At 44.7% G+C, this 22,229-nt stretch overlaps 1 long non-coding RNA gene across 2 annotated transcripts; it reads right to left on the reverse strand.

The window, feature by feature from the left end:
* Positions 1 to 7,339: 7,339 nt before the first annotated feature.
* Positions 7,340 to 16,543, reverse strand: LOC130307469 (uncharacterized). 2 transcript variants are annotated; one of them, XR_008856651.1, is made up of 4 exons: positions 16,062 to 16,543; positions 13,738 to 13,802; positions 10,681 to 10,769; positions 7,340 to 7,566 (listed from the first exon to the last, which is right to left on the reverse strand). It is a non-coding gene; the product is annotated as an uncharacterized LOC130307469 (long non-coding RNA). The 2 variants fall into 2 exon arrangements; XR_008856657.1 differs by having other exon boundaries at positions 14,278 to 16,543.
* Between the last annotated feature and the right edge of the window lie 5,686 nt (positions 16,544 to 22,229).

Raw genomic sequence — 22,229 nt, forward strand, 5'->3', positions numbered from 1 at the left:
GTGGTGCCAGAACAGTGGAACCCCCCACATGTGACCCTATTTTGGAAACTACACCCCTCACAGAATTTAATAAGGGGTGCAGTGAGTATTTACACCCCACAGGACTTTGGAACAGTGGGCTGTGCAAATGAAAAAGTTTATTTTTCATTTTTACGGACCACTGTTCCAAAAATCTGTCAGACATCTGTGGGGCGTAAATTCTCAATGTACCCCTTATTACATTACGTGAGGGGTGTAGTTTCCAAAATGGGGTCACATGTGTCGGGGGTCCATTGTTCTGGCACTATGGGGGCTTTGTAAACACAGTGGCCTTCAATGCCGGACACATTTTCTCTACAAAATCCCAATGGCGCTCCTTCTCTTCTGAGCATTGTAGTTCGCCCGCAGAGCACTTTAAATTCACATATGGGGTATGTTCTTACTCAGAAGAGATGGGTTTACAAATTTGGGGGGGCTTTTTTCCTATTTCCCGATGTGAAAATGAAAAATTTAGGGTAACACCAGCATTTTTGTGAAAAAATATAATTTTTTTCATTTTCCCATCCAACTTTAATGAAAATTCGTCAAACACCTGTGGGGTGTTCAGGCTCACTATACCCCTTGTCACGTTCGGTGAGGGGTGTAGTTTCCAAAATGGGGTCACATGTGGGTATTATTTTTTTTTGCGTTTGTCAGAACCGCTGTAAAATCAGCCACCCCTGTGCAAATCACCAATTTAGGCCTCAAATGTACATGGTGCACTCTCACTCCTGAGCCTTGTTGTGTGCCCGCAGAGCATTTTACGCCCACATATGGGGTATTTCTGTACTCAGGAGAAATTGCGTTACAAATTTTGGGGGTCTTTTTTTCCTTTTACCACTTGTGGAAATAAAAAGTATGGGGCAACACCAGCATGTTAGTGTAAAAAAATAAAAAAAATTTACACTAACAGGCTGGTGTAGCCCCCAACTTTTCCTTTTCACAAGCGGTAAAAGGAAAAAAAGCCCCCCAAAATTTGTAGTGTAATTTCTCCCGAGTACGGAGATACCCCATATGTGGCCCTAAACTGTTTCCTTGAAATACGACAGGGCTCCGAAGTAAGAGAGCACCATGCGCATTTGAGGACTAAATTAGGGATTGCATAGGGGTATTCTACGCCAGTGATTTCCAAACAGGGTGCCTCCAGCTGTTGCTAAACTCCCAGCATACCTGGACAGTCAGTGGCTGTCCAGAAATGCTGGGAGTTGTTGTTTTGCAAAAGCTGGAGGCTCCGTTTTGGAAACCCTGCCGTACAAGACGTTTTAAATTGTTTATTGGGGGGGGGGGGGGGGACAGTGTAAGGGGGTGTATATGTAGTGTTTTACTCTTTATTAGGTGGTAGTATAGTGTAGTGTTTTTAGGGTACATTCACACTGGTGGGTTACGGTGAATTTCCCGCTAGGAGTTTGCACTGCGGCAAAAAATTTGACGCAGCCCAAACTTGAAGCAGGAAATTTACTGTAAACCCGCCTATGTGAATGTACCCTGTACGTTCACATGGGGGGGGGGGGCAAACCTCCAGCTGTTTCAAAACTACAACTCCCAGCATGTACTGACAGACCGTGCATGCTGGGAGTTGTAGTTTTGCAACAGCTGGAGGCACACTGGTTGGAAAACCTTCAGTTAGGTTCTGTTACCTAACTCAATATTTTCCAACCAGTGTGCCTCCAGCTGTTGCAAAACTACAACTCCCAGCATGTACTAATCACCGAAGGGCATGCTGGGAGATGTAGTTATGCAATAGCTGGAGGTACCCAACTACAACTCCCAGCATGCCGAGACAGCTGTTTGCTTTCTGGGCATGCTGGGAATTGCAGTTTTGCAACATCTGGAGAGCTACAGTTTTTAGACCACTGCACAGCGATCTCCAAACTGTGGACCTCCAGATGTTGCAAAACTACAACTCCCAGCATGTCCAGACAACAAACAGCTATGTGGGCATGCTAGGAGTTGTAGTTTTGCAACATCTGGAGGGATATAGTTTAGAGACCACTGTATAGTGGTCTCAAACTGTAGCCCTCCAGCTGTTGCAAAACTACATATTCCAGCATGCCCAAACAGCTGTCTGGGCATGCTGGGAGTTGTAGTTTTGCAACATCTGGAGGGCTACAGTTAGAGACCACGGTCTCAGACTGTAGCCCTCCAGATCTACTTACCGGCTTCCGTAGGATCCCGGCAGCCATCCTCTTCAGACGCACGTGACGCCGCCCGCCGATCAACGTCGCCGCAGCCTCCGGACGGGTAAGTGGACGTCGGCGCCCGGTCCCCTTCGGTTCCCCGTTCTGCCCCGCCTATTGTGGGTGGGCAGGACGGGGAAAACGAAAGTTAACCCCCCCGCCCCCGGTCTGCTATTGGTCGTCCCCTCTGACGATCAATAGCAGACCAATAGCAGGGATAGGAGGGGTGGCAACCCTGCCACCTCACTCCTATGCCTACAGGGGGATCGTGGGTGTCTTGGACAACCGCGATCCCCCTTCTATTCCGGGTCACCGGGTCACAATAGACCCGTATGACCCGGAATCGGCGCAAATCGCAAGTGTGAATTCACTTGCGATTTGCGCCGATCGCCGACGTGGCGGGGTCTGATGACCCCCCTGGGCATTTGCACGGGGTGCCTGCTGATAGATATCAGCAGTCACCCCGGCCCGGTCCCCGCCCGGCGCGCGGCGGGGACCGAAATTCCCACGGGCGTATGGATACGCCCTGGGTCCTTAAGTACCAGGACGTCAAGGCGTATCCATACGCCCTAGGTCCTTAAGTGGTTAAAGGGCCAGTGCACCAATCATTGGTGCCTGGCCCAATCAGTCTGATTAGCTTTGACCTGTGCACCTGTCTATATAACCTCACTTCCCCTTTCTTTCCTTGCCGGATCTTGTTGCCCTTGTGCCTAGTGAAAGCGTTTACAGTGTTTGCCTTACCAGTGTTCCTGACCTCTTGCTATCTCCATTGACTACGAACCTTGCCGCCTGCCCCGACCTTCTGCTACGTCTGACCTTGCCTCTGTCTAGTCCTTCTGTCCCACGCCTTCTCAGCAGTCTGCGAGGTTGAGCCGTTGCCGGTGGATACGACCTGGTTGCTACCGCCGCAGCAAGACCATCCCGCTTTGCGGCGGGCTCTGGTGAATACCAGTAGCAACCTAGAACCAGTCCACCTACACGGTCCACGCCAATCCCTCGCTGACACAGAGGATCCACATCCAGCCTGCCGAATCCTAACAGTAGATCCGGCCATGGATCCGGCTGAGGTCCCGCTACCAGTTGTCGCTGACCTTACCACGGTGGTCACCCAGCAGTCTCAACAGATAGAGCAACTTGGACAACAGTTCGCCCAACAAGGACAGAAACTGTCGCAGTTGACCGCCATGCTACAGCAACTTCTGCCACAGCTACAGCAGCAACCATCTCCTCCGCCAGCTCCTGCACCTCCTCCGCAGCGAGTGCCCGCTCCTGGCCTCCGCTTGTCCCTGCCGGACAAATTTGATGGGGACTCTAGACTCTGCCGTGGTTTCCTGTCACAATGTTCTCTACATTTGGAGATGTTGTCGAACCAATTTCCTACAGAACGGTTGAAGGTGGCTTTCGTGGTTAGTCTCCTGTCTGGGAAGGCCCTGTCATGGGCCACACTGCTCTGGGACTGCAATGATCCTGTCACTGCCACTGTAAAGTCCTTCTTCGCTGAGGTTCGTAGTGTCTTCGAGGAACCAGCCCGAGCTTCTTCTGCCGAAACTGCCTTGCTGAACCTGGTCCAGGGAAATTCTTCTGTAGGCGAATACGCCATCCAATTTCGTACCCTCGCCTCTGAATTATCTTGGAACAACGAGGCCCTCTGCGCGACCTTTAAAAAAGGCCTATCCAGTAACATCAAGGATGTGCTGGCCGCACGAGAAATTCCTGCCAACCTGCATGAACTTATCCATTTGGCCACCCGCATTGACATGCGTTTTTCTGAAAGACACCAGGAGCTCCGCCAGGAAAAAGACCTTGATCTCTGGGCACCTCTCTCACAGCATCCTTTGCAATCTACCCCTGTGCCTCCCGCCGAGGAGGCTATGCAAGTGGATCGGTCTCGCCTGACCCATGAAGAGAGGACTCGCCGCAGAGATAAAAATTTATGTCTGTACTGTGCTAGTACCGAACATTTCTTGGTGGATGGCCCTATTCGTCCTCCACTTCTGGGAAACGCACGCACCCAGCTCACGTGGGAGTGGCATCTCTTGGTATGAAGTCTGCTTCTCCACGTCTCACTGTGCCCGTGCGGATTCTTCTGTGTACTCCTCCTTCTCAGCTGTGGCCTTCTTGGACTCTGGTTCTGCTGGAAATTTCATTTTGGCCTCTTTTGTTAATAAGTTCAACATCCCTGTGACCCGTCTCGTCAAGCCACTCTACATTTCCTCGGTCAACGGAGTAAAATTGGACTGCACTGTGCGTTACCGCACAGAACCCCTGCTCATGAGCATTGGACTGCATCACGAAAAAATTGAACTTTTTGTTTTGCCCAACTGCACCTCTGAAGTCCTCCTCGGTCTGCCGTGGCTCCAATGCCACTCTCCTACCCTTGACTGGACCACCGGGGAGATCAAGAGCTGGGGTGCTTCTTGCCACAAAAAATGCCTCACGTCTGCTCCCAGTCCCGTCAGTCAAACCTCAGTGTCTTCTCCTATACCTGGTCTCCCCAAGGCCTATTAGGACTATGCCGAGGTTTTTTGCTATAAACTAGCAGAGATTTTGCCTCCTCATAGCCCCCGTCCTGGTAACACTCTGCCCTGTGCCAAGCTTCACCCTCTGCCCCCCCTCCCCATTCCCACTCCTTCTGAACTGCCTGCCTTTGATGAGTATACCCAGGACTTCTCTGTCTTCCAGAAGGAAACTCTACAATCGCTCCCAATGTCCTCGTCCCATGTGAAGCGACAACCGGACAAAAAGAGGGGGAGACCTAAGGGGGGGGGGGTACTGTTACGCCGAGCTCTCCGGGTCCCTGTTCCTCCCCGGAGCGCTCGCAGCGTTCCTCTCTCTGCAGTGCCCCGGTCAGACTCGCTGACCGGGAGCGCTGCACTGACACTGCCGGCGGGGATGCGATTCGCATAGCGGGACGCCCCGCTCGCAAATCGCATACCAAGTCACTCACCTGTCCCGGTCCCCGGCTGTCACGTCCTGGCGCGCGCGGCTCCGCTACTTAGGGCGCGCACGTGGCAGCTCTCTAAGATTTAAAGGGCCAGTGCACCAATGATTGGTGCCTGGCCCAATCAGTCTGATTAGCTTCCACCTGTGCACCTGTCTATATAACCTCACTTCCCCTTTCCTTCCTTGCTGGATCTTGTTGCCCTTGTGCCTAGTGAAAGCGTTTACAGTGTTTGCCTTACAAGTGTTCCTGACCTCTTGCTATCTCCATTGACTACGAACCTTGCCACCTGCCCCAACCTTCTGCTACGTCTGACCTTGCCTCTGTCTAGTCCTTCTGTCCCACGCCTTCTCAGCAGTCTGCGAGGTTGAGCCGTTGCCGGTGGATACGACCTGGTTGCTACCGCCGCAGCAAGACCATCCCGCTTTGCGGCGGGCTCTGATGAATACCAGTAGCAACCTAGAACCGGTCCCCCGACACGGTCCACGCCAATCCCTCGCTGACACAGAGGATCCACATCCAGCCTGCTGAATCCTAACAGTAACCTGTCAACTCCGGGCCCTAGGATGCATATTTAAAGGTACAGTATGATGGTGTCAAAATGGAGACTATCAGGAAGCATTCAAACTATACTACAGCACCTAAAGAGGCTCATTATAGTTACTTGGCAAACCCAACGAGTAAATTGTTCATCTTTATTTGATGTCTTAGGCCATGTGCATACAATGTTAAGCTCTAAAGAAGCTCTTAAAGAAGCCCTAGAAGAAAAAAAAGACAGTTAATCGTCATTGGTTCTGCTGCCTATGGTTCTGGCAGCAGCTCCAAACTTTCTTATGTTCACCTGAGGCAATGCTTGTTGCTGTGACAATGCCCCCCAGGCCAATCAGGACGTGTGGACAAAAGGTATCCAGCCTCAGCGTCTACACCCTCCAGGGGTTGGCTATTTAAGTCATAGGTTTGCTTTATTGCATTTTGTGTGATAGAGATTTTGTCCTTTCATGAGCGCCTTTTTGTGCTCCTAATCTTTTGGCTTCTTCCCTGACTAACCCTTGGCTTAGTGATTTAATACTACATCACTTCCTGATTATGACTTGGTCTGCCTCACATTTTTATTTCTGTTAATCCTCTTGGTTATCCAATTATCCATTTGTGTACTGACTCTCTCCCTGACATATGTTCTGGCGTGTTTTTGTGTTTGACCTCAATACACTTCATCAGGGGGTATTTAGAAACAATGCTTAAAAATGCAGCATAAAAGAAACGCTGATTCCTGCACCTATTTACTTTAATGGGGAGTGGTAAAAACAGAAAGGTGCACTGAAAAAATAAGTGACATGCATTTTTTAGCACTGCTTCTCTACTGAAGGTGGAAACCATTTTTTTTTTTTTGGGGGGGGGGTTCATCTGGAGCATCTTTGGAGATAATTTTACACTGTGTAAACATGGTCTAAAATAAGTATAAAAACACAGCAGTTTTTCTTTTTTTTTTTTTTTTATCTAATAATGTGCTTTATTCAAATCTATGGAAATCTGCCATAGGTGCACCCATTGTATAAAAAAAATGGCAGTGGTTCCAACATTGGAATTACTGCTATTTTTTACACACTGTAAGCACTAGCTCTTTATATACCTAATTTACTGTTATTTCTTGGTTTTTATTTTATGCTGTGTGAACTCAGCCTTAGAATGTAGTGAAATGTTTCAAGTAAATTTTGCACAATGTCCAACTTAATTTAACAATTTTTGTTTGAAAATTTATAGGGGATCATTGTCATGATTTTTTTTATTTTATTTTTTTATGTCAATGTTTAGAAATCTACAAATGTAAAGCTACAAATATAAATGGATCCACCTATCTCATAATCATACTTGAGAAAGCTGGCGTGTCCTCTGTAATGTCAGAAGTGTCCGGCGACTGCTCAGCTGTCTACCCCTTAGTGAGAGGAGGGAGCATCAGCAATAGGGTGCCCAGGAAGGGGCGAAGGTATTCCGTTTGCTGAGGATTGTCGAGCGCGTTCTTGTATTCTTTAATGTTGGTTAAATTGGAGATCTGTGGATCCACTTTGTGCAATGAAAAATTAAATACTAAAGAAAGCATAAAGAAACCCATGAAATTGTGAAGTGTGATCATTGTAATATATAGGTGCCTTTGGATATGAAATTGAGCCTCCATTTTTGGATTACACTTACACCCTAGTGCGACATAAGGTTCACCTTTATTTTCTATATGAACCTACAAATAGAAACACCTATGCCATAACATCACACAATGTTTCTTGATAGAAATATAGAGATTTTGCCCTGCTGTCTTCTTAATCATTCGTCTTTAAGTTCTGACCACTGTAAAAAATGACTGTATCTAACCATTAAAGAAAACTGTGAACAGATAAGCTTCAACAGACTTCATGTTTTCATATTTCATCTTCAGACCTATAAAATAAAGAATTGATTTTCTTGTGTGAAGCATCTTGCAGACATGAGACGTTATTTACCCAAATGGAAAAAAAAAGGAAAACATAGTTGATGACTTAATCTTATGTTCCTACATTTTTGTTCCATTGAGCAGCTGAGTCTAAGTAAAAAAAAAAAATCCTTAATATCATTCTCATTTTCAATTACTGATACAGGTTTTAAAATCCCATCCTCTGTTTAACGTTACAATAACACATTTTTGGTCTATTAGACACACTTGACTATAGGATACAACCAGGTTTTTGATATGGGGAAAAAAAATAAGATGATGAGATGAAATGGGGGAAGATTTTTTTTTTTTTTTTACTAAATAAAACTTCAAATAACTGTGCACAATGAAACAACCATGTTTGATTCTTTTTGCATTCTTAAATCTATGGGGGTAACCGAACCTTGTTTGTACTTGTTTGTAACATTACACTCTGTCAAGGATTTCTGGAAGTGAGGAAAGCAGGCAGCATTTAGTCCACCTAAAGAGCAGGCTGCAATTTTTAGAAAAAAGGATTTTGTGAAAAAAGGATATCCTAAATCCCTACTAACAAGTGCATATGGAAGAGTAAAACATATGAAGCAATCTGATTTAACATTAGTTAAAGGCAAGAAGGATAGAGAACATAAAGTCGGAAATACTGACCAGAATTTAATTTATCATTTTGTTACAGACTACAACAATGAGGCAAATCAAATTAAGAAGATTATATAGAAAGATTGGGTTATAGTCCAGAGTGACCCCATTCTGAAGAGTCTGGTGCTGAATCCCCCATGATCACTTACCGATGATCGAAAATTTAACAAAATCTTATTGCCCCTAGTAGGCTTAAACAAAACAACAGCTCAACCAGAGACATAGCCGAGCCGAGCCGAGGTACGGTTGTGTCCCGCAAGAGAAAGTGAGATGCTTATGTTCTGACCTGATTTCTGTTACTACCATTAATTTTACATCTATAAATACCAATAAAAATTTTAGATTTTCAAAGGGGTACTCCGGCAGAATTTTTTTTTTAAGATCAACTGGTGACAGAAAGTTAAATAGATTTGTAAATTACTTGTATTAAAAAAATCTTAATCCTTCCAGTACTTATTAGCTGCTGAATACTACAGAGGAAATTATTTTCTTTGTGGAACACAGTGCTCTCTGCTGACATGATGAGTACAGTGCTCTCTGCTGACATCTCTATTGATTTTAGGAAGTGTCCAAAGCAGCATATGTTTGCTATGGGGATTTTCTCCCACTCTGGACAGTTCTTAAAATGGACAGAGATGTCAGCAGAGAGCACTGTGTTCCAAATAAAAAATAATTTCCTCTGTAGTATTCAGCAGCTAATAAGTACTGGAAGGATTAAGATTTGTTTTATAGAAGTAATTTACAAATCTGTTTAACTTTCTGGCATGAGTTGATTTAAAAAAAAAAAAAGAAATTCCACCGGAGTACCCCTTTAACCCCTTAAGGACCCGGGGTTTTTCCGTTTTTGCATTTTCGTAAAAAAATACCTTTAAAAAATAATAACTCTTAAAATTTTTCACCAAAAATCCATATGATGGATTATTTTTTGCGCCACCAATTCTACTTTGTAATGACGTCAGTCATTTTACCCAAAAGTCTACGGCGAAATGGGGAAAAAAAATCATTGCGAGACAAAATTGAAAAAAAAAAAAACTAAAAAACAACGCCATTTTGTAACTTTTGGGGGCTTCCGTTTCTACACAGTACATTTTTCAGTAAAAATGACACCTTATCTTTATTCTGTAGGTCCATATGATTAAAATGATACCCTACTTATGTAGGTCTGATTTTGTCGTACTTCTGGAAAAAAAATCAAAACTACATGCAGGAAAATTTATACGTTTAAAATTGTTATCTTCTGATCCCTATAACTTTTTTTTATTTTTCAGCATATGGGGCAGTATGAGGGCTCATTTTTTGCGCCGTGATCTGAAGTTTTTAGTGGTACCATTTTTACATTGATAGGACTTATTGATCGCTTTTTATAAATTTTTTCATGATATAAAAAGTGACCAAAAATGCACTATTTTGGACTTTTGATTTTTTTTGCACGTACGCAATTGACCGTGCGGTTTAATTAACGATATATTTTTATAATTCGGACATTTCCGCACTCGTCAATACCACATATGTTTATTTTTATTTACACTGTTTTTTTTTTATGGGAAAAGGGGGGTGATTCAAACTTTTATTAGGGGAGGGGTTAAATGATCTTCACTTTTTTTTCCACTCTTTTTTTTTTTTGCAGTGTTATAGCTCCCATAGAGACCTATAACACTGCACACACTGATCTTTTACATTGATCAGGGGTTTCACTGATCCACTGATCGATGATTCTGCCGCTTGACTGCTCATGCCTGGATCTCAGGCACTGAGCAGTCATTCGGGGATAGGACAGCGAGGAGGCAGGTAGGGATCCTCCGGCTGTCATGTAAGCTGTTCGGGATGCCTCGATCTCGCCGCGGCGATCCTGAACAGCTCCCTGAGCTAACCGGCATGGTTTCACTTTCATTTTAGACGCGGCGTTAAACTTTGAACGCCACGTCTAAAGGGTTAATAGCGCGCGGCACCACGATCAATGCTGCGTGGTATTAGCCACGGGTCCCGGCTGGGCCCGACCCACTGTGGCCCCCCCCGTTATAGGACGGGAGCAGACTCAGGACATACAGGTACGCCCTGGGTCCTTAACAGGCTAAGGGTTTGTGTCCTTGTGATATAACCATTTCCCTTTTTATATTAAGTTGCAGCTGTGATTTGCAATACGCGGGCCGTACTGTCCAAATAGTACGGGCACGTAACAACAAACATAGATTCAATATTAGACATAAATTTATGCTTCACAGCGTATCAAGACACTTAGCTGTGAAGCACCAGGGTTGCGTGGATACTTTGAGACTTATAATTCTTGAATCTATTCCATTGGAGGTGCACAACAGGTACCAGCATTTGATCAATCGTTAACACCACCAGGTATTTAAACAGGTGTGTGTTATCCATGTGATATGCCTGTTGAAGCTGCGCATGCTCAGCGAAAGGTGTTGCATGTATTTTACAATAAAGCTACTTACCTGAAGTATCTACAGATCTATGTGTTCTTGTTCCAGACAGCGCCGGGTGATCATGTTTTCCTCTGAAGTCCTTATCTAGTTGATGCTACCTTACGACAGGATGGCATCAGTCAGAATTTACTACATATGTGCTTCCCATTGTTATGTATGTTACACAACCAACTTTTAGTAAGAGGCTACATTCCTCCTCCCCTCCTCCCCGTGGGATTACTTGGAGTCCTGCACATGAGAGCACCTTCTCCCCTTTCTTTTTTTGCAGTGTAAAGGGAGGGATGTGTCACTCAAGCCTGACAAACAGGGAGAAGCTGCCATGCCTGACCTTGTATGTTATCATGTTCATATGAAAAGTTAATAAAGATATACTTAATAAAGATATACTTAAACTTAAAAAAAAAGTTTAAGGTGCCCTAATCATACACCTTTTCACAGTTTCTTGATACGCCCTTCCATTTCCAAGATATGTGGGTTAAGATTTTGTCTGAGAATTCAAGACATCAGTCAGATGGGTGTGAATATATAGTTAGTAATGAAGGCGACAAGTTACGTGCGGGATTATACAGACAGGGTGTGTGACTATTTTACATTGAGGGGCGTGAATGCCTAATACACACCCCATGACTGTATAATCCCAGCCATCACCTGATGTTCACTCCCATTATTAAAATTAAGTTCACACTCATCTGACTGATACCAGGACTCAGGTAAGTAGTAACGGGGAAAGTCATGGCAGAGTATCATTCACAATCAACAGAGAACAAATATCACAAAATAAACGGTGGATTTACAGGTACTCCATGGGTAGACCATCAGGCTAGAAATAATGCGTATCAGTAGTCAGACTTTTGGTAATGCAAGACTATAACAGTAAATGAATGACAGCTTGCTTATGACATATCAACAGGGAGTCTTGCTATTAGAAACCTGAGAAATATAAGCGTATACGGGTAGAATACTACAGTACTTAAGGGGGAATGTATAGCTCGAGAGAAGGCACTCAGGCAGGTACCGTGGGGATCCACAAAAGGCCTACAAGAGGCTTCCAGAATGGTACTCATGGGAACTGAGGAGATGTAAGGGTGGGAGAAAAAGGATGGTGAAGCACAAATAGGTAGAATGGACCAGACGGGTAGAAGTATAGAGAGGAAGAACAGTCCGAGGGAGAGGAGAGGAGAAAGTCATAGCAGGTCCAGAGAAGTCATGAACTTACCACTTGAAGCAGGCAAGATTCAACCCTGTCGGAGTGAGTAGATCATATAGTACCAGGGCCTCGTCTCTGAGAAAGGATAGGAATGTGGGTGAATCTAGTGCCGGCAGGAAAGCTGGGTTGTCAAATAGCGGGACGAGTGGGCCTGTGGTGGAGACAATGGGTATGCGTTTCAAGTAGAACCTAGAAGCTGAGATCAAGGATGCGGCCACAGGAGGAAGGTCCTGCGAGAGTTTGCGGGAGAACCGGTTACTAGGTAGCCAGAGCAGGGACTTAAAGTCCGTCTTCAAGGACCTACTCTCCAGCATCACCCACTGCTTCTCCGCTCTGCTGTGAAAGCTGTCAAGAACTCTAGACAGAGTAGCTGCCAGGTAGTATGATGTGAAGTCCGGTAGGGCTAAGCCTCCTCTGTCCTTCCTCCTAATCAGTATCTGCCTGGCCAGTCGGGGGTCACGTCGTGCCCAAACGAAGCCAGACTGCAGCGCAGAAATCTCCCGCAGAAATGTGCCAGGCATTGCGATCGTAATACCTGAGAACAGGTAGAGGAGCCTTGGGAGCACAATCATTTTGAAAACGTTGATCCTGCCAAGCCACGAAAAATCTCTGCGCTCCCATCTAGCCAGGTCGGAGCGGAGGGTGTGTAGAAGCAGGGGGAAGTTTAAACGGTACGTGTCCGATAAATCCGAGGGAACAGTAACGCCCAGGTATTTAAGGGAGTGGGGCTACCATCTGAATGGGTAGGATGCTTTCAGTGAGCCAAGGATGTTTGGGGGGATGGAAATGTTCAAAGCTTTGTACTTCGTAGGGTTAAGTTTGTAATTGCTTACCGCCGAGTATTGGCGGAGGGCACTCATCGGGGAGGGCAAGGGCACCAGTGGGGAGGATAGAAATAGCAACAGATTATCTGCATATGCAGAACATTTGTAATGGCATGGTGACAAGGATATCCCGTGAATATCAGGATGTTGTCTAATGCCTATTAGCAAGTGCTCCATACAGAGAACATACAGTAGTAGAGATAACGGGCACCCTTGTCACGTACCATTACCAATGGAAAAGACGTTAGAGAGTTGCCCATTTATACGGAGATGGGCCTTAGGGTTTATGTACAAGGCCAAAATGTGGTGTCTCATCGTCTCACCCATCCCAATTTGGGCGAGGGAGGCCGCCATAAATTCCCAGTCCATCCTATCAAAGGCTTTCTCCGCATCGAGGGACAAAAGTGTAAGAGGAGTGAGTAAAAGGTATAGTCCCTATCCTGAGGATACAGGACCCTCCATACATGAGCAAGTTGCATGTCATGCAGCGTTCTCCGAATAGCCCTCAATTTGGAGTGTGAGATGTACGAATGTCCCGTAGAGTTGTCACATGAAGGAAAAAGCGGGATGTTAAAATCGGCACATAATATAATGGAACCCGTAGCAAAGGCATGTAAGGCCTCAAAGGTGGAGTGTAGGAAGGAAAAACTGTGCATGGTTAGGGGAGTAGACTGAAGCTATTGTAAAAAGACGACCCGCTATCATGCAGTTGATAAAAAGGTACCTGGCATTGGGATCTGTTTTCGTAGATGTGATCTGAACTGGCAGTGATCTATGAAACGCTATGGATACTCCCTTCGTCCTGGCCACGGGATTGGTGCAGTGTGACCAAGTAGGGAAGTATCTGGATGTGAGAGAAGGAATATGGACTTCCTTAAAATGGGTCTCTTGTAAAGCGAGAATGTGTACTCTTTGTTTGTGGAAGGAGTATAGCAATTGGGCCCTCTTCTCAAGTGTGTTAAAACCCTGTACGTTCAAGGACGCTATTTTAAGGTCAACTGCCATTGTGTGAATATGGTATGTAGGTCAACTTACTCAGATGCCCAGGAGTTGCTCCATTGCCCGGTCCGAGAGGCACCGCCCCACCAGAACGTGTAGACCTAGCGGAAAAGAGAGGGGAAAAATGGAAAGTTAGGACAGAAAGGAAACAAAGAAGCTGGTGCATACACATGGCAGCGTAGGTGCTACAGAGAGTGGCCATATGGGCCAAAATAATGCCAGGACCAGCATGGCATGTAACCTATTGGGGGTAACGCAGAAGGTGGGGCAGAGGGACGTCCAGCGGTCTAAAAGACGCATTATGTGGACGTTCATACACTAAGGAGGTATCCGGGCCAGGGCCAGGTTGGTACATATGAAGCCATCCCCGCCGTAAGACAGAAGGGAGGGCTATAAGAACTAAGGGTAGTAACAAGTTGGTCGAGCATAAGGCCCTACAGAAGCAAATGGGAGGGAGGCAGAAACATGGGTGGAACTAAAAGACCACAAGGGTCTAAAATCCAACAGCTGGAATTAGGAATAGCTGCAAATAAACAAAGAACAATAGACAAACAATATGGAGGCTGAAAATGTCACCAGGGGGAGAACTACAGCAGGAGACTTCGAGTGTCCCAGAACGTAGAGAAAACTATGCAGGAAGTTTCGGGGAGATCAAACCAGATCCTCAGTAGTCCAAAAATGGTGGTCATGTCTTTCGTTTCTGTCTTTGAGGCAGCGGGGGCAGCGGTTGGGACAGTCGGGGACCACCTGAGGCCGAAGGTCTAGAGTCTGGTTGACAGGGTGCAGGTGCAAAAAACATTGCTTCCCATTCTGGTAGCGCCACTGGTGAGAGCTTGAAAGTGCGGAGAAAATGAGCGATATCCTCCGGGCGTCTCAGGGTGGCCGTAGTGTCTCCATGTCTTGCAATCAAGGCAAAAGGGAAAGCCCATCTATATACAATTTTAGCGTTTTGGAGCAGCTGCAACAGAGGTTTCAGAGTCGCTCTGAGGCGGAGTGTGCAGAGCGAGAGATTGGGATACAGTTGTATGGTAGTCCCATTGTATGTGAGGTTTTTTAGCACTCGGGCTTTCCTCATGATCTCATCCTTCTGCAAAAAGTGGTGCACCCTGCATATGACATCACGAGGCTTGTTTGGATTCGGGTCCTTAGCTTTCAATGCTCTGTGTGCCCTCTCGAGTTCAATGACATGATCGGGTGGCTTCTGGAGGACTTCATTAAAAAGTCTCTGCAAAGTCGCTGACAGATCTTGCAGCAGGATTTTCTCCGGCAGGCCTTTTATCCTTATGTTGTTCCGTCTACTTCTATTGTCCATATCATCCGTATGGTCGACAGTGGAGGCATGTTGCAGTGAGAGGGCAGCAGTGGAAGTTTGGAGAGCCTGCAGCTGTGAGGTGACTTAGCTGGTAAAGTCTTCCAATTTTTTCACCCTGGATTGTAGGTGCCCAACTTCTTTTTGAACAGGTTGGATGTCTTTCATCCAGGACATCTTCAAGTCTGTGGCAAGGGTTAACATGTCAGCTTTCGTCGGGAGAAGAGCTAGTAAAGCTTGGAGCTCAGAATGACTTTTGAGAGTGTTAGCCGCCATTTCTGGAGATGGTAAAGCTGTGCTGAAGTTAAGCTGTGCAGACGGTAAATGCAAGTCACGGGGCAATGGAGAGGTCCGGGGTTTAGAGGATGCAGGCAGAAGAAGAGTAACTAGAGTTATGAGATCTAGGAGCGGTCCCCTTCATAGGGGTCTTGAACAGCTTCTTTTTAGCCAGAGGGCTGGCACCCCAGTAGTCAGGCGTATCTGTATCCTTAGAGGAATCACAGGAGCTGCCATCTGATCTGCAATCAGCGACTTCCATTTAATTCGCCTAGTCCAGGACATTTCTAGGTGGCGGTTCCGGGACTCGATCAGGCTCAGGAGCCGAGGCATATCTTGGGGCTGCAGCAGGATGGTCAGGTGATCCCCACCTGTATGACACATGGGGGCTATCTTCTGAGGAGGGTGATCCCCTCACAGATAGTAAAGGAGAGTCCATAGTTTGCTGAGGGTGAGCTCTCAATCCTTGGGCAGCAGGAGGCTTGTTTTGAAAAGTGCATGCCTCAGAGATCAGGCCCAGCTGCACAGTGGTCTGGGTTTGGGGGGGTCTCCAGAGGCGGATAGTCCTCCTGTCTCCACTGCAACTGGAGGAGAGATGGAGTGGGGAGACAGTCCTTGCTAGTGGCCTGGGGCACTTCAGTGTTAGCAGGAGAAGCCTGGTGCTGGGAATGATGCAGTGTCTCCTGACTGTTGCTGAGGGGATACACTGACGGCAGCCATTCTGGGGCAGGGGCTGTAGCTAGCAGGGAGGTGGAGGTGGGTGAACTGCTCCTACCTTCCCTGTTGTCTCGTGCCCTCTCGAGGTCAGGTCCTACGGGCCCATCAGGAGGACCCATGACAGCAGGCAGGGTGTCTGTTGGGTGCGCAGCCTTCTCCCGACCGCGTGCCGCGCTTTCAGAGGTGGGAGCCGAACTTCCGGTTTCGGCCATCGCAGCTGCAGCATGGCACGGAGCAGAGCCGGAGTCCGTACACTGAGGATGAGGAGGGAAGAAGTCTGTGATGGAGCGCGGCGGGTCCCCGGTCTCCTGGGAGAGCAGTGGGTGCTTTTTGTACTTGTTTCTGCCTCCCATGGTGTAGCACAATAGCCCTAAATGCTCACCCCTAGCAGGAGCTCACTCTAGCCATGTCTTCCCTCCAGCGTGCCAAGCCACGCCCCCCACCTTAAACTTTTTATTGATAATGCAATATACTTTAAAGGGTTGCCCACAGGTCTTCTTTAAGATCTGCTGGTATGACTATTTCTTTGAAATATCCCAGAAGCTGACATATTAACAATTTCATGAATTTCAACATTTTGTTCTTGTCTATTAACTATTTTTATATTACTCAGTGTAACGGACCGTTTCAGCAGACAAGGGGTTAAAATCAGTTTAGGCGATATGCCCCTTTCTGAGAGAAAGGCACAGCTACTGCAGAACACCAAACTTTCCAACTGGATACAAAATAGCACTCCAAACTGAAAAGGAAAAGCTCTCAAGCGGCTTACACTCCTGGCAATCAGTCTCTAACAGCATACAGTGAATCCCCCCAAGAACGAGACAAGGCTTTGTGTTGAGGGTCAAGCAGTGGTCTCATTTTAACCCCTTAAGGACTCAGGGTTTTTCAGTTTTTGCACTTTCGTTTTTTCCTCCTTACCTTTTAAAAATCATAACCCTTTCAATTTTCCACCTAAAAATCCATATTATGGCTTATTTTTTGTGTCACCAATTCTTTTTGCAGGGACATTAGTCATTTTACCCAAAAATTCACGGCAAAAAAAAAATCATTGTGCGACAAAATCGAAGAAAAAACACCATTTTGTGACTTTTGGGGGCTTCCGTTTCTACGCAGTGCATATTTCGGTAAAAAATGACACCTTATCATTATTCTGTAGGTCCATACGGTTAAAATGATACCCTACTTATATAGGTTTGATTTTGTCGTACTTCTGGAAAAAATCATAACTACATGCAGGAAAATTTATACGTTTAAAAATGTAATCTTCTGACCCCTATAACTTTTTAATTTTTCCACGTACAGGGCGGTATGAGGACTCATTTTTTGCACCGTGATCTGGAGTTTTTATCGGTATGATTTTTGTTTTGATTGGACTTATTGATCTTTTTATTCATTTTTTAATGGTATAAAAAGTGACCAAAAATACGCTTTTTTGGACTTTGGAATATTTTTGCGCGTACGCCATGGACCGTGCGGTTTAATTAATTATATATTTTTATAGTTTGGACATTTACGCACGCGGCAAAACCACATGTTTTATTTTTTATGGGAAAAGGAGGGTGATTCAAACTTTTATTAGGGAAGGGGTTAAATGACCTTTATTAACACTTTTTTTTTGCAGTGTTATAGGACCTTTAACACTGCACACACTGATCTCTCATGCTGATCACTGGCGTGTATTAACACGCCTGTGATCAGTGTTATCGGCGCTCTACTGCTCCTGCCTTGATCTCAGGCACGGAGCAGTCATTCGTCGATCGGACACCGAGGAGGCAGGTAAGGGCCCTCCCGGTGTCTTGTAAGCTGTTCGGGTTGCCGCAATTTCACCGCAGTGGTCCCGAACAGCCCGACTGAGCAGCCAGGATACTTTCACTTCAGACGCGGCGGTCAGCTTTGATCGCCGCGTCTGAAGGTTTAATACAGGGCATCACCGCGATCGGTGATGTCCTGTATTAGCCGCGGGTCCCGGCCGTTGATAGCCACCGAGACCAACCCGATATGACGCTGGGACACCGCGTGACCCCGCATCATATCGCGGGAGCCGGCGGAGGACGTAAATGTACGTCCTGCGTCGTTAAGGAGTTAATGGGGCTACCAGCCCGGTATTTATGCAGGTCTCCACCAGGTGGACACTCCCCTAGGGGACCTGATGGAAGACTGGAAAACATAGTGGACAGTAGCCAATCACAGTGGCTTCAACATAAGTCCTTCCCACTTTACCCATACCTCCCTCCTCTCTCTCCCCCAGACAACTTGGAAGAAATCCAATTATCTCCCAGGATGAGGAAATCCAATTATCTCCCAGGAATAGAGGCAGACTCAATTGAGAAGGTGGTTGCAAAAAGACATAAAACTACACAATGCCACAATTACTACATAAAACATATACATGCAACATATCCCCAGTATATCCTCAGAACCAGGGGATCTGGTTGAACCACATATCCAAAATTCACCCAGATCCATTCAGTAGTTTGGAAGATACAGTTTAATGCAGATTCCACAGAACATGTACAGATTATATAACAAATTATTACTGTATAATGTGTCCCCTGTTGTATAGTTTAAAACTACTGCACGATGTCATTGAGTACCAAATACCGGCGAGATGGCACAGTGTAGAAAAGTCACAACAATGTCTGTGAGTTAAAATGGCCGCCATCCATTGTTCTCACCATGTGCTTCATCCATTGTTCTCACCATGTGCTTCTGATACATGAAATGGTGGCCACCCAGTAACTCCACAGTATGTCCCCAGATGGTTCTTAAAGGGCCAGTAGCAGCATAATATAAAACAACATGCCCAAATCAGTTATTTAAAAGTACAAATTTACCAGGGGCCATAGTCAGCAGGTAGGAGGCAGGCAATCAGGCTTCTCCAGTGAACAGTGGCGAGGTTGGTTCCACCACACTCAGTAAGGTCATAATTGTTTAATTTCATTTCATTGATTAAGCATTTAGGAAGCTTCTTTCCTAAATTTCTACTTTCTCAAATCAGTAAATGAGTCCAAATTCAAGCATGATCCCATTACAAGAGCTGTAATATAATAAGATATATAAGGACATATTTTTGTGTGACTTACTGTACTTTTAATGGCATCATTTTGATTATTTTTTATTGGGGTTCTTATATCTTTTAGTTAATTTTCATTAACTCTTTTAGGAGGGGGAAAATGCTAATTTGTATTTATTAATTAATATTTATTTAAATGTATGCTGTTCACGAAGCAGTGAAAATAAGAACAGACAAATTTATACTCTAAGTCAGTACTGAATTACAGCAATATTACATTTATTAAGCTTTCTGTTAAGTTTTATTACTTTGACACAATAGAAAGACTGGGGGGGGGGGGATTCTAAAAATTCAGTGCCACTTTTTTTGCATTAGCTACACCACTTTTGCTTAGAATGTGTTTAGCGCCACTTATTCAGATTTTTAGCACTTGTGACGGGGCTAGGTTTTTCGTGCTAACATAAGGTTTAGCACAGCTTTCTGGCACACAAAAGTGTTGCAGTTAATACCAAGTATACCTGATATTTAATGATGTGCTATTTGCCCAAAATTTTCAAAAGACCAAACACACTTTAAAAAATGTGGCATAGTTAACACTCTTTGCGGAACAATTAAAAAGAGCCCTATTAACACAAGTCTTTGAATATTGTGTTGCTATGTTCCAAGACCCATAACTTTTTTTTTTTTCTCTTTATAAAGCTGTGAGGGCTTTTTGTAGTAGAACATTTAGTTTTCATTAGTACCGCTTTGGGTAAAGTAATAGTGGCATTTGTGTTTAATACTTTTTTCCTCAGCATTTACCATGCAGAATAAATAACAAGATCATTATATACACTGGAGATCAAAATGAGAGAACAACACACTATTTCCTAAATGTTGTCATAGTGTAGTCCTATGTGAATATATCCTAAGATGAGTAAAATAGCAATATTTTAAGCTTATTTCATATATTGTATTTATTCTAAAGCACAGAAAAAAATGTTAATGACATAATTGAAAAAGAACACTGATCAAAATTAGAGAACACTTTCAGATACATGCAAGATATTGGTATTCATCTGGCAACTGCTGCTAATTTCCTTAAAGGGGTACTCCTGCAATCTCTCTTGCAGCCCCCACCTGTCTCAGCTGCACAAAGCGATGATCGCTCCATGTCTGAAAACTTGCATTGAGGGGTTGGGGCTTGACATCACAAGGGGGCGGGGTCATGATGTCACGATACTCCGGCCCCATGATCGTGAGGCTTCAGACATGGAGCAATCATCACTTCGTGCAGCTGAGTCAGGTGGGTGCTGGATGAGAGGTTGCAGGGGGTCCCCAGCGGCGGGACCCTCGCGATCAGACATCTTATCCCCTATCCTTTGGATAGGGATAAGATTTCTTAGGGCTGGAGTACCCCTTTAATAATCTGGCAAACCCTATTTAACTGGCAGCCTAACTTTCCAGTTTTCACTGACTTTGCAAAAATGGAGTGCCGTTCCAAAGTGACTGAAATCCTTTGGCAGCAGGTTGTCAAGATAAAGGCCAAAGGTTGGGTCACCCCTTTGGCCTTTATCTGGACAACCTGCTGTCAAAGGATTTCAATCACTTTGGAACGGCACTCCATTTTTGCAAAGTCAATCAGCCATAGCAAGAGAAGAATGTTGTTCCAAGTCTGTGATTTCTACAGTAGAAAATTGCATCTTTACAACATCACAAACTCATTCAAGTCCCCCAAGAAGGCTGGTTGCCCTCGAAAGATTAATGCAATAGAGGACAGGATAATGTGGACAATCTCCATGGGTAATCGTTTAAACACTGCAGCTGGAATTGCTTGTCAGTTCAGCACTGAACAGGGTAAGGTTCTGTCTTGTCATACAGTGTTTTGATGTGTAAGAGCATTTGGACTAAAAGCCCACTCTGCAGTGACCAAACCTCTCATTAGCGGAAACAATTAAACAGCTAGAATCACCTTTGCTGAGGAGCATGTTGTGTTGACAGAGAAGTTGTCCAGAGTTCATTTTAGTGATAAAAGCAAGTTTAATTTTTTAATTTTTATTTGAAAAAAAAAAGCAAGTTTAATTTATTTGGGTCTAATGGGAAACATTATGTTCATTGACAAACTGGGGAAAGAAGAAAAAAAAATATGGAAACAGTCCTACTAGGTAATGGGGGCAATAGAGATAGAAGTACAGTAATAGTAGAAAATTGAGTGTGAGAAGCCAATATATTACATAACAATGTATTGCTTAATTATAATTAACATCCTCTGCAGGGCCCTTGCCTTGGATACGACACATAAAATACAGTGAAAATAAAATAGAGAATGGATGGTTGAATTCAAAGTTATAAAATTTATATTAGAAACATGTAAACATATAAGAAGATCCCCAACAAGCGCAATTTATATATATATATATATATATATATATATATATATATATATACTTGAGAAAGCCAACGTGAGGCTGGAGAAACGTAGTCTCTCACATCATGGAATAAATTCACAGTTCCTTTGAAATCTACCTGTGGTGTGCTGCTTCTATATTTTTGTATGCATTGAGGAACCAGTGGACCGAGGTTCAGAATATGCGGGCACCCCAATTTCTTTTTTTCTTTACATTTCTGGAGGTGCTGTTCTTATTGGATATATATATATATATATATATATATATATATATATATATATATATATATATTTGGCTGTATCTTGTGGGATGGATAACATTGTAGGTACAGATCATTTGTACCACTGCAAGTTCTTTGTGGCTCGGGCAGTGCCGGGCCATTGGGACACTATGTGTCACAAAGATCACTCTTTCTGTTACACAGAGAGGGAGAGCGGTCAATATATGACCCAGACGGCATGGGGCCGATATAATATAGAAAATCACAGGTACACTATGTAATAAAAAGCAGCACAGCTCAGCAGCACTGTAGATCCCTTCATCACAGATACAGTATATGGACAAAGCACTCGCAACGCTGTAGATCCCTTAATCCTTTCCCACTTTACTTGATTGGCCCTGTTGGCACAGCGCCAATGTTATAAACAAGTGACAAGTGGGATACTGGATGGGGCTGGTACTAAGTACCTCTTACCCGCTCCTGGTTAGTGGAACGTCTGTGATATAAACTCATACCGCTGGCTCAAGTCGGCTCTCATCATGCAGGATGTATAGAACAGGTATCCATGAGGAGCGCACGCTCTGATCTTGATATATTAGACAATAT

This window comes from Hyla sarda, chromosome 1, assembly GCF_029499605.1.
Source record: "Hyla sarda isolate aHylSar1 chromosome 1, aHylSar1.hap1, whole genome shotgun sequence".
Lineage (NCBI taxonomy): Eukaryota > Metazoa > Chordata > Amphibia > Anura > Hylidae > Hyla > Hyla sarda.